General features: G+C 34.7%; 1 non-coding gene across 1 annotated transcript; it reads right to left on the bottom strand.

Moving 5' to 3' along the window:
- Positions 1–12,809: 12,809 nt before the first annotated feature.
- Positions 12,810–12,916, bottom strand: LOC139886926 (small nucleolar RNA R71). Its single transcript, XR_011772786.1, has one exon. It is a non-coding gene; the product is annotated as a small nucleolar RNA R71 (small nucleolar RNA).
- Between the last annotated feature and the right edge of the window lie 802 nt (positions 12,917–13,718).

Genomic DNA, 13,718 nt, shown 5'->3' with positions numbered 1-13,718 from the left:
ACAAGGTAATAATCATATTCAAACTTTGGTTCAATTTCTATAACTATAACAATCTTATTTCAAGTGATGATCTTACTTGAACTTGTTTTCGTGTCATGATTCTGCTTCAAGAACTTCGAGCCATCCAAGGATCCATTGAAGCTAGATCCATTTTTCTCTTTTCCAGTAGGTTTATCCAAGGAAATTAAGGTAGTAATGATGTCCATAACATCATTCGATTCATACATATAAAGCTATCTTATTCGAAGGTTTAAACTTGTAATCACTAGAACATAGTTTAGTTAATTCTAAACTTGTTCGCAAACAAAAGTTAATCCTTCTAACTTGACTTTTAAAATCAACTAAACACATGTTCTATATCTATATGATATGCTAACTTAATGATTTAAAACCTGGAAAGACGAAAAACACCGTAAAACCGGATTTACGCCGTCGTAGTAACACCGCGGGCTGTTTTGGGTTAGTTAATTAAAAACTATGATAAACTTTGATTTAAAAGTTGTTATTCTGAAAAAATGATTTTTATTATGAACATGAAACTATATCCAAAAATTATGGTTAAACTCAAAGTGGAAGTATGTTTTCTAAAATGGTCATCTAGACGTCGTTCTTTCGACTGAAATGACTACCTTTACAAAAACGACTTGTAACTTATTTTTCCGACTATAAACCTATAATTTTTCTGTTTAGATTCATAAAATAGAGTTCAATATGAAACCATATCAATTTGATTCACTCAAAACGGATTTAAAATGAAGAAGTTATGGGTAAAACAAGATTGGATAATTTTTCTCATTTTAGCTACGTGAAAATTGGTAACAAATCTATTCCAACCATAACTTAATCAACTTGTATTGTATATTATGTAATCTTGAGATACCATAGACACGTATACAATGTTTCGACCTATCATGTCGACACATCTATATATATTTCGGAACAACCATAGACACTCTATATGTGAATGTTGGAGTTAGCTATACAGGGTTGAGGTTGATTCCAAAATATATATAGTTTGAGTTGTGATCAATACTGAGATACGTATACACTGGGTCGTGGATTGATTCAAGATAATATTTATCGATTTATTTTTGTACATCTAACTGTGGACAACTAGTTGTAGGTTACTAACGAGGACAGCTGACTTAATAAACTTAAAACATCAAAATATATTAAAAGTGTTGTAAATATATTTTGAACATACTTTGATATATATGTATATATTGTTATAGGTTCGTGAATCAACCAGTGGCCAAGTCTTACTTCCCGACGAAGTAAAAATCTGTGAAAGTGAGTTATAGTCCCACTTTTAAAATCTAATATTTTTGGGATGAGAATACATGCAGGTTTTATAAATGATTTACAAAATAGACACAAGTACGTGAAACTACATTCTATGGTTGAATTATCGAAATCGAATATACCCCTTTTTATTAAGTCTGGTAATCTAAGAATTAGGGAACAGACACCCTAATTGACGCGAATCCTAAAGATAGATCTATTGGGCCTAACAAACCCCATCCAAAGTACCGGATACTTTAGTACTTCGAAATTTATATCATATCCGAAGGGTGTCCCGGAATGATGGGGATATTCTTATATATGCATCTTGTTATTGTCGGTTACCAGGTGTTCACCATATGAATGATTTTTATCTCTATGTATGGGATGTGTATTGAAATATGAAATCTTGTGGTCTATTGTTACGATTTGATATATATAGGTTAAACCTATAACTCACCAACATTTTTGTTGACGTTTAAAGCATGTTTATTCTCAGGTGAATACTAAGAGCTTCCGCTGTTGCATACTAAAATAAGGACAAGATTTGGAGTCCATGTTTGTATGATATTGTGTAAAAACTGCATTCAAGAAACTGATTTCGATGTAACATATTTGTATTGTAAACCATTATGTAATGGTCGTGTGTAAACAGGATATTTTAGATTTTCATTATTTGATAATCTACGTAAAGCTTTTTAAACCTTTATTTATGAAATAAAGGTTATGGTTTGTTTTAAAAATGAATGCAGTCTTTGAAAAACGTCTCATATAGAGGTCAAAACCTCGCAACGAAATCAATTAATATGGAACGTTTTTAATCAATAAGAACGGGACATTTCACTTTACACGCCTCATTCTAGGCACCCAGCGCACGTGTACTCTCATTCTCAATTTTAGTAACCTGAATACGCCTAACATGATTAGGCGTGAGAGAAATATCCAGAAACTCAGCAATAAAAGTAACATAAACTCCACCGTTCAACGGGCTGCTGGGTTTAAGATTGTGACCCTGCCCGCAAAGAGACTTTTCAATACCATAGGGAATGTTGACATTAACATCATCTCGCAAACAACTAAGATAAAATAAATTAGCGATGCTGACTTTCTCGGTAATCTGCCATCTCTGATTAATGGTATTGGCAATGAAGAGCTGAATGATGCGAAGACGGTTGTCTTTAATTAAGGTATAGGAGCTGCTACTTGCTTTGTAACCTCGATGATGAGTCATATTATACCAAGCTACCTCATGCTCAAATGAATTAGTTAAACGCCTGCCCGTGTCCAAATAATCCTCTAAAATATCTTCATCCACCTCTTCGTCCTCTTAAATCGTAAGTGCATTAGCCATGTCCATGATAGTCATGGAACGCATTTGACCCCCCAATCGAAAAGTCATCAATATATCGCTGCTACGTGTTGCGGTGGGAAAGAACTTTGCGGTTGAAAAGAACTCTAAACGCCACACCTTATAAATTGGACAATCCAGATGGAAGAACTCATACCAATCATTGAAACCAATATGTTCCTGAGTATTAGTATAATATTTCTGAACCAACATTTCACGAACCTCTTCGGCTAAACCAACCTCCTCGAGAGGTTCCCAATCAGGATAGCGGGTAGAAAGAAACTTACGATCCTCAATCTCGGTCAAAACATCCATCCATTCCATATAATTATCATTACTACAATCCCAAACTAAATAAGGATGAAAATCCTTAGGAAGCTTATGAGCGCGTGGATGAATCGGTGCCATAGGCATAGATTGTGAAGTACTTGGTCGTTTAGTTCCCTACAAAAATAGCCAACATACACAAGAAACCAAATGGAAAGAAAAATGTTAGCATTAGTTAAAAGCCAAATGATATTTCAACTTCCACATTTGTTTTCATGTTTGACAAGTGTTCTCCATATTCATAAAACTCAACCAACAAAAACTTCATCATCTCATAAACATATAAAATCATACTTCCACAATGCCAATAAAATCTTTCATGCAATCATAATCATAATTAAATAAAAGGATAACACATGAAACTAGGCATATTACAATCTCACAATCAAACTCAATTGAAAAGTCAAACTGAGTCAAACTCCGTCAACTAAACCAAAATTACCCAAATTGATATGAATCCTAAATTTAAAAATCGAGCAATCGAATGATTCATGACAATAAACAACTAACAAACTCAATAACTATCATTACTAGTATCAAATCATGGCAATTAAACATCAAAATCAAAATAAAGTCCCAAATTTCACATACTCAAGAAACCTAGAATTAAAACTAGCAATTTAAGATCAATAAGCATGTGAAACGAGTAATAAGCAATTTTATAGAATCATAATAAATAACAAATTTGGCCTCAAATTCGGCCTAAATCAAACCAATTAACACCCCCACACTTGATTTCAACAAAACCCACATGAAGACCCAATTAGGATTCAAAATTAGAAGAGTTTACAATTAAAAAGGGTGTTAAAATCATTACCTTGGTCTTAGGAGGCATGATTAAAGATGGATTTGATGTTGATCAGAAGCAAAAATCGATTAGGGTTTGTGTGTGGGAGAGCAAAAATTCGGCGGGTGTATGTGTATGTGTGAATTTGAAAACCAAACAGCAAATAAAAAGGAAAAACGAGTTTGGGCTGGGCCTGAATCGCAGTCACGATTGGGGTAGTCCAGGTCGCGATTGAGCTGTATTTGGTACTAGTTTATGTTTAAACTTGACTCGCGATCGTGACACCCTGTGTTGCAGCCATGATTCAGTCCCCAGATTTTTTTTCAAAGATTTTATACTTTTTATGGGTTTTTTGTTTTAAAAATGCATGGAATATAAATAAAAGGGGATGAAAATAAAATCTAAGCATGCAATCCTAAATGAACAAAAAAAACAAGTGTGACAATTTATTAAAGAGTCTAACACGTGACTCGTACCCGCACTCGTTAGCTTTTCGGGTACAAGGTGATGTCATCATACTCGTTAACCACAACTCCATCATAATAGAGTTTTAAACGATGACCATTCAGCTTAAACGTGTTACCATTCCCTATCAACTCAGCATAACCTATCAGGAATGCTTTCTTCACCTTATAAGGTCCCGTACAATGGGACTTCAACTTTCCATGGGAAAATTTAAAATGCGAATTAAAAACAAGAACTTTATCCCTCGAGGCAAACTCCATCTTATCTCTTAAATGGGCATCATGCCACCGTTTCGTTTTCTCTTAATATGAGACCAAACTCTCATATGCATCTAACCTCAACTCATCCAAATCATTTAATTGCAACACCCTACTTTCACCCGCTTTTTTTAAGTCCATATTACAATTCTTAAACGCCCAATATGCTTAATGTTCCAAATCTACCAGAAGATGGCATGCTTTTCCATAAAGAAGTCGAAATGGTGTGGTTCCGATAGGCATTTTGAATGCTGTTCGGAAAGCCTACAACGCGTCATCTAATTTGCATTGCCATATCTTTGGATTGTCATTAATCATTTTTTCAAGGATTAGTATTCTCCACTTGCCCCCTCGTTTGCGGGTGATAAGCGGTGGAGAATATATGAGTAACACCATACTTCTGTAAGACCTTTTCGAGAAGGTTGTTAGCAAAGTAGGTGCCACGATCGGAAATAAATGCCTTTGGGATTCCAAAGCGCGAGAAGAGATTCTTCAAGAAGTTCACCACGACCCGTGCATCGTTCATGGGTAGAGCTTTAGCCTCTGCCCACTTAGACACATAATCGGCGGCTACTAAGATATATTTGCACTTGTGGGAGTGATATCGGCTAAAAAGTCCCGTTTTCACCCCGGTATTAATGCCCAAAAACAAGAAAAATTCAAACTTTATCGGAAAAATACCCACTTCGTCAGTTAGAATTGAAGAACAAGTAATTATGAAGATGATGCAAAAAGAATCAAGAGAATTGGAGCTAAAACGATGATTCTAGAGCGAAAACGGTGAAAGACAAGAAATCAAGTTACGATCCAGGGAATCAGCAGGCCAAACGGCTTGCCAAATGGCCTGCCAATATGAAAAACGGCCTGCCAAATGACCAGATCAAACGACCTCAGCAAATGGGCTGCCTCAGCAAACGGGCTGGCCAAACGGCATGCCAAACGGGCTTCCAAACAGCCTCCCAGCCATTTGCAGGCAAAAATCAAGCTTATTTAAAGGGCACTTGTCATTCATTTTCAACACACACTTTAATTCACTTCTTTCTCTCTTTTGTACAATATTAGTCATACTTTTAAGGTTTTCGACTCCGTGCGGGAAATCTAGTACCCAGAGAAGAACGCCGAAGATTGTATTAGGAGCGGTCTGGTGTCTTGAAGTTGTCAATTTTGTATTCAAAACTCGTTTAATCTACTGGTAATTCTATCCCTTGTCTTTTTATAATGTCTTCCAATATTATGATTTGCGATATTGTTGCCATGATTAGCGAGTAGTTATCTTTAGTGTATGTTATGACGTAATCAGTTATAATGCCGAAATTATATTATGGCTTGTGTATGTTGTCAAAATGCTTTCCGATTATTCTTTGAACTCAATCGCTTTTCCAACTAATAGAATGTAGTTATTGGCTCTGTTATTGGGAAGTCGCGAAACCCCATTCAGAGTACACTATCTGTGTCACCCCTTGGTAAGAGAATTCTATCGAATACAATGTGAGTTTGACTGAGGCACACCAGTTGTAGTAAGTCCACCGAGCCTTAGATTCCGATTGAGGACTCTTTCGTAGTGAAACATATGACTAGACCCTAGTACATTGTCGGTCCTAGACCATGCTAGCGTAGTCACCAAGCATATAAACTTCGTACGTGCAAGCTGATGCATAACGGTTGCTGTAAGCTTTACCTCTGCTAAGTAAGGCCATGGAACACAGTTAGTGTTGATTAGTACACTTCACCATAACACGGTCTCGAGCATTGCACCCTGCTTGAGGGATTCTTAGTTAATTAAGAAACTGTTTGTTCGAACACATAAAGGATTGGACCGTTAGGATAATTGAACATATCCCTGGAAGTCAGCTTGACTTGGCCATGGTGTTCTTTATGGTTGAACTCTTTTAAGGGCCTAACTACCTTTTAAACCAATCATTAATGAAAGCATCAAGACCCATCACGTCTCTCGGATATGGAAAACCATGTATTCTATTATACTTAAGAAAGTTTAGACCATTTTGGAATGTTAATACGTCACGCAACCGAGTCGCTCAATTGGATGAGCCGTCTGAACGTGTATGCCTGTAGTTAGACTGCACGGGCATCGGGGGTAAGAAACGTTGCTGTCTATTCAGAATCTTCAAGCCTATCGCATTACCCAGTGACATGTCTTATGATAGGGGCGTTTAGGACTAGTGTAGTAAATACAAGGTCACTGCCTATCCATGAGCCAGCATTCATAATACAGGCAAAGTAACTGATGAAATCATAGCATGCACTTGTTTTAGCCTTATCTGAATTACAAATTTTATCGTATTTACTTTACTTTACTTTAATCTAGAAAACCAAAAATTAGGTAATCATCCACTATTCCTGCACCTTATAATTATCTTAAGTTTTAGATATAGGTTCGATTCTGCTGATATCTCAAAAATAGGACTCTATACTTCCCTTACTCATAATAAGGAGTAGTACGATTTAGGCCCCGCTAAATATAAATTTAAAACAAGTACCCCCCTTGGTGGCTGACTCTGACGCGCCGCGACCTAACGACATCGCGCGAAATAAAACCGTCTGTTTCGGCGATATCAAGAAGGAACCGAGTTTTTGGGGCCGCTGCCAGGGAACTGGTATCAGACAATACTGCTTTCTATCAAACTCATTCACAAACATTTAAGTGGTGTCTAAGAAAGAAAATTATACACGGACTTGGTTGTTGGATTTTCCGAACAGTCTCCAATTATATTGGAACCAAAAGGATCCTGCCTCTCTGTAGTCGGCCTAGCCACTTGGTTTGTTGAATAGTTCGTACGAAGTTCTGTTCTCGAAATACCAGGGAATCAGTAGCAAGAACCAAAAACATATCTATAATTAGGATAATTAGAATACCTTAGACTACTTTAGAATAAGATTGCCTTAGACTACCTTAGATTACTTTAGATTAACCATTAGATTACCTTAGACTAAATTAGGAACTTAGTTTATCTGCTAAAGTATTTAAAACAACAAAAAGAGGCATACCCAGTGTATGACACAAACCCGATCTAGACCAGGGCCTTTGTTATTCGTACCTGATCCAGAAGCCATAATCTCTAAAGCACGCAAGTAAGCAAGAATAAAAAAACAAATGGCATTACGCGTTACTTTAGCAGAAAACACTAAACCCTCTATTGAAGGTCGAGGAGGACCGATTAGATTTCTAGAGATTCAAGGATACTCGTTCGAGTTAAAATATCACATCATCCAGCTCATTCAAAATGGCTGCCAATTCCATGGATTACTGAATGATGATCCTAATTCTCACCTTGATAAATTCATATCTCCTTCGAACTCCTACAAGCAGCCAGGGATAGGACAAGATATAGTCCGGCTATACTTGTTCCCCTATTCTCTCACCCATCATGCACAAACATGGTTCGAAGGACTGGAAAAAGATTCCATCATGTCGTGGACGGAGATGGCTACTAAATTCCTAACCAAATATTTCCCTCCTTCTAAACAATCCAAGCTAAAGAATGACATCATTAACTTCAGACAAAGTTATGATGAATCTCTTTACACTGCATGGGAGCTATTAAAAACCCTGCTAAAGAAATGCCCTAACCACCAATTAGAACGGTCGCCCAAATTTGCACCTTCTACAATGGTCTTACGGTTAATCATAGGACGACGATCGATGCTGCCGCTCAAGGAAATCTGATGAACCAAACCGCAGACGAAGCATGGGAGTTGCTCGAGAACATGACAATGCATCATCATGACTGGAACAATGGTAAAACAACTTCATCATCTGCACCACTCTCCGCGCTTAACAATCAAACAAAGGCCATCAAATCTCTCACAAACAAGATGGAGTCTCTTGCCAAACAACTCGGAGAATTGAAGACGCAGCCGCAGCAAGTTAACCAGGTCCAGGCCTGTGTTAACTGTACTAACCCACAACCCACTAAAGAATTTCAAGTTGAGTACGAAAACCCTGACGGTTCAGTCTGTTACGTTCAATACCCAGCTCGTCAATCAAATTCCGGCTTCAATCAACAAATTAGGGTTAACCAATTCCAAAGAAGCAACCAACCTTTTCGCTATCGTTACCCACCTTATCCACCCCAACAATCTCAATTAACCTACGATCAACCACTTCCACTCACTGGTCCACCAGCTGATGAAAATTCCCCAACCACCCAAATACAAAAGTAGCCAACCCCGCTCTCAGAACTGATGATCAGTTGACATAAATCATTCAAGGATAACAATAGCTAAATTAGAGAACTACAGCCAAGCAAGATCAGACGGAGATATTAATGAGAAATAAATTGGCTCTGCTCAAAAGTCTGGAAACGCAGCTCGGACAGTTATCACAACGCCTTGAAACCCGACCTCAGGGAAGGTTACCAAGTAATACTAATAATGCTAAAAAAGAACATATATTTCATAACATTATCCCTCAAGAAAGACAAGCTTTTAGTTGCAAGTGTTCTATTTACAAGTGATATTCGTTTAAATAATAAAAGGTGAAGACAAAAGACAGATTCGACGAATTGAAGACGCAAACGACCAAAAAGCTCAAAAGTACAAAGTACAATCAAAGTGGTTCAAATTATTGATGAGAAACGTCTCAAAATTACAAGTGTACAAGACGCAAAACGCAAAATACAAGATATTAAATTGTGCGCAAGGACGTTCGAAAATCCGGAACCGGGACCTGAGCCAACTAACAACGCGCGACGCAACGGAGCTAAAATTACAAGTCAACTATGCACACGAATATAATATAATATTTAAATAATTCTATAAATTATTTATATATTATATTATTGTTAAATACCGTCGGCAAGAAAGCAAACAAACTCATGTGAGCTGGAAAAGCAGGCCATGCGATCGCATGGCCTGGCAGTTATAAATCCATGCGATCGCATGGTGAACAGAATCAGGTGACATCCTATAAATTTCGCAGTTTTTGATCAAATGTTTACACCTTTTCGCTATCTCTCAATCTCACGTATATATATATATATATATATATATATATATATATATATATATATATATATATATATATATATATATATATATATATATATATATATATATGTATATATATATATATATATATATTATAATTTTAATTTTAATTTTAATTTTAATAATAATGAGGGTATGATAGCGAATGTTGTAAGGGTGTAAGTCGAAATTCTATCCGTGTAACGCTACGCTATTATTAATCATTGTAAGTTATGTTCAACCTTTTTAAATTAATGTCTCGTAGCTAAGTTATTATTATGCTTATTTAAATCGAAGTAATCGTGATGTTGTGCAAAATATTAAGACGGGGTAATTGGGCTTTGTACCATAATTGGGGTTTGGACAAAAAACGACACTTGTGGAAATTAGACTATGGGCTATTAATGGGCTTTATATTTGTTTAATTAAAGGATAGTTTGTTAATTTAATATAAAGATTTACAATTGGACATACCTATAAATAACTATATACACTCGATCGGACACGATGGGCGGGATATTTATAAGTACTAATAATCATTCATTTAACCGGACACGGGAATGGATTAATAGTTAATGGACTTATTCAAACAGGGGTGAATTATATACAAGGACACTTGGTGTAATTATAGTTTAAGTCCCCAATTAGTTGGAATATTTGACTTCGGATATAAGGATAATTTGACGAGGACACTCGCACTTTATATTTATAACAGATGGACTGTTATGGACAAAAACCAGACGGACATATTGAATAATCCAGGACAAAGGACAATTAACCCATGGTAATAAACTAAAATCAAGACGTCAAACATCATGATTACGGAAGTTTAAATAAGAATAATTCCTTTATTTCATATTTAATTGCACTTTTAATTATCGCACTTTTATTTACTGTCATTTTAAATAAATGCACTTTTAATTATCGTACTTTTTAATTATCGCAATTTTATTTATCGTCATTTTATTTATCGCATTTTTATTTATCACAATTTCATTATCGTTATTTACTTTATGCTTTAATTTAAGTTATATTTATTTTTAATATTTTACATTAGGTTTTAACTTCGACTAATGTTTTAAAAAACCGGTCATTAAACGGTAAAAACCCCATTTTATAATAATAATACTACATATATATTTATATACAAATATAATTTTAAAGATATAGCGTTAAACTTGGCAAGTTTCCTGTGGACGAACCGGACTTACTAAAAACTACACTACTGTACGATTAGGTACACTGCCTATAGGTGTTGTAGCAAGGTTTAGGAATATCCACTCTATAAATAAATAAATAACTTGTGTAAAAATGTATCGTATTTAATAGTATTTCCTAGCAAAAATTAATACTATTTCATATACCCCTCGCATAACATCAAGTATTTTTGGCGCCGCTGCCGGGGACCTGCTTAAACGCCGGAAGCGAAACGCTATATATAAAAAAAAGATTTTTATTAAGTTTTAAATACGTTTTAAATTTTAAGAATAATTAAAAATATAAAAAAAGAAAAATATAATATATATATATATATTTTAAGAGTTTGTTAAATATATATAAATTATAAAATATTTCTATTTCTATTTTAGTTTGTAAAAATATAAGTTTTTATTTAATTTTATATAAATACTTTAATTAATTATAAAACAGAAAATTAAAAACAGAAAAAAAATAATAAGTAAAAGAATCGGGCTACACTGTAGCAGCCCAATTTGTGAGCTGAATATTTGGGCCATGCGATCGCATGGATCGGAAGGCAAAAACTCATGCGACCGCATGAGAAGTTCTGACACGCGGCTCTGAACCTGGTACAGCAATAATTACGGTGTATTAATTATTATTATTATTATTATTAAAACCCTAATTAGGGTTAGTTATTAAATTAATTTAGTTTTAGTTTTATTTATTTAATTTGTATTTTTAGTTTTAATTAGTTTTAATAAATTATAAAATTAATACTTTTATAAATAAATAATATAAAAATAATATTTTTATAAAAATTGTACTTTTTACAACTTTAAGTTTATTTTTATATTTTGTATCTTTTTATTTGTTTTAGCGTAATATTTGTATTTTTCGTTCGTATTTAGTTTTAAGTCATAGTTTTTGCCATAATTATTTTTATTTCTAGATTTTTAGGCTTTGCCGTAAAATCCCTTAAGTGCTTTTTCTTTAGATTAAGATTTAGGTGCTTTAGAATTTTGCGACGCCGTTTTATAAATTTTAGTACTTTTTAAGTTATTACCATTTTGGATATAGTATTTCTTTTAAGCTTTAATACTTTTAGACGCAACTTTTAATTTTTAGTTTTTAGACTTTTAAGTTTCGACGCGCTACATTCTTTTTATTATTTTTCTACCTTTTATTTTTCGACGTTTTTCGACGCGTTCTTTTTCTTTCTTATTTCTCGCCGCTCTAGTTTTTAGGACATAGAATTTTCTATTTCTTCTCTAAAATTTCTTTAAATTTCAACGAAAAATTATTTTAAGCGGTTAAATTGATAGACATCCAAATTTTCTGGTTCGTAGTAATAGTTAGATTTGTTAGTGGCGAGTTGTGGGCTTCCGATTTAAAGGGTCCTGGCAACCTGCTGCATCTATTGGCAATTCGAAATGTGGGCAAAATCAGAAAAGTCTATTAATTTGATAACTTATATAATTTTTATCTTTATAACTAATAGGATATTCAGTGAATGCACCGAGCAAAACGTTCACCACCTTTCATACGTTCACCACCTGTAACTCGATCAAGACATCTAGCCAATATTATCGTTGATTTTTCTTTAGAATCGTCATCTAGTCGACCAAGTACTCCAATTCAAATTTCCGATAATCCATTTTTTGAACCTGACTTCACTACCGAGAACCCGGAGGATATTCAAGGACAATTACAAGCTGAACCACTAATCATTCCTCCTGAACCACAAACCGTTAAATCAGAATCCTCTAGTGATTCATATTCAACAATTTCAATTATGGAAGTAACGGAACCTCTAAGTATGGAAGATCGAATGAGAGCCACACGTACGGGCCAAGGTCACACCATTATTAAGCAAGACATTAATGTGCCAGATTATGAAATCAAAGGACAAATCCTACACATAGTAACTAATCAATGCCAATATAGTGGTACGCCAAAAGAAGATCCAAATGAACATCTTCGAACCTTTAACAGGATTTGTACTCTTTTCAAAATCAGAGAAGTTGAGGATGAACAGATCTATCTCATGTTATTTCCCTGGACTTTAAAGGGAGAAGCCAAAGATTGGTTAGAATCGTTACCTGAAGGGTCGATTGATACATGGGACGTTTTAGTTGAAAAATTTCTTAAACAATTCTTTTCGGCATCTAAAGCCGTGAGACTTCAAGGAGAAATTGTTACGTTCGCGCAAAAGCCAAATGAAACATTATATGAGGCATGGACAAGATTTAGAAAGTTATTGAGAGGATGTCCACAACATGGTTTAGACATGTAGAGACCCGTCCTAATCCATCCGGACGAATTCCATATCGATTATAAACGATTCACAATAGTTGATTACATCACGAGATACTTGACCTCTATATGATACATTTTACAAACATTGCATTCGTTTTTGAAAAGACAATCTTTCATTACAACGAAATTTGACGGCATGCATACCATTTTATAATATATCTAACTATAACTGATTTAATAATAATCTTGATGATCTCAACGACTCTAATGCAACGTCTTTTGAAATATGTCATGAATGACTTCAAGTAATATCTTTAAAATGAGCAATTTCACAGCGGAAGATTTCTTTCGTACCTGAGAATAAACATGCTTTAAAGTGTCAACCAAAAGGTTGGTGAGTTCATTAGTTTAACATAAATAATCATTTCATAATTTTAATAGACCACAAGATTTCATATTTTCATTTCTCATAAACATACGTCCCATGCATAGAGACAAAAATATCATTCATATGGATTGAACACCTGGTAACCGACATTCATAATATGTATATAAGAATATCCCCATCATTCCGAGATCCTCCTTCGGACATGATATTAATTTCGAAGTACTAAAGCATCCTGTACTTTGGATGGGGCTTGTTGGGCCCGATAGATCTATCTTTAGAGTTCGCGTCAATTAGGGTGTCTGTTCCCTAATTCTTAGATTACCAGACTTAATAAAAAGGGCATATTCGATTTCGATAATTCAACCATACAATGTAGTTTCGATCACTTGTGTCTAATTCGTAAAACATTTATAAAAATTGCGCATGTATTCTCAGCCCAAA

This window comes from Rutidosis leptorrhynchoides, chromosome 1, assembly GCF_046630445.1.
Source record: "Rutidosis leptorrhynchoides isolate AG116_Rl617_1_P2 chromosome 1, CSIRO_AGI_Rlap_v1, whole genome shotgun sequence".
Classification (NCBI taxonomy): Eukaryota; Viridiplantae; Streptophyta; class Magnoliopsida; order Asterales; family Asteraceae; genus Rutidosis; species Rutidosis leptorrhynchoides.
The sequence above is the reverse complement of the archived record's forward strand: the minus strand, read 5'-3'. Positions and strand labels throughout refer to the sequence as shown.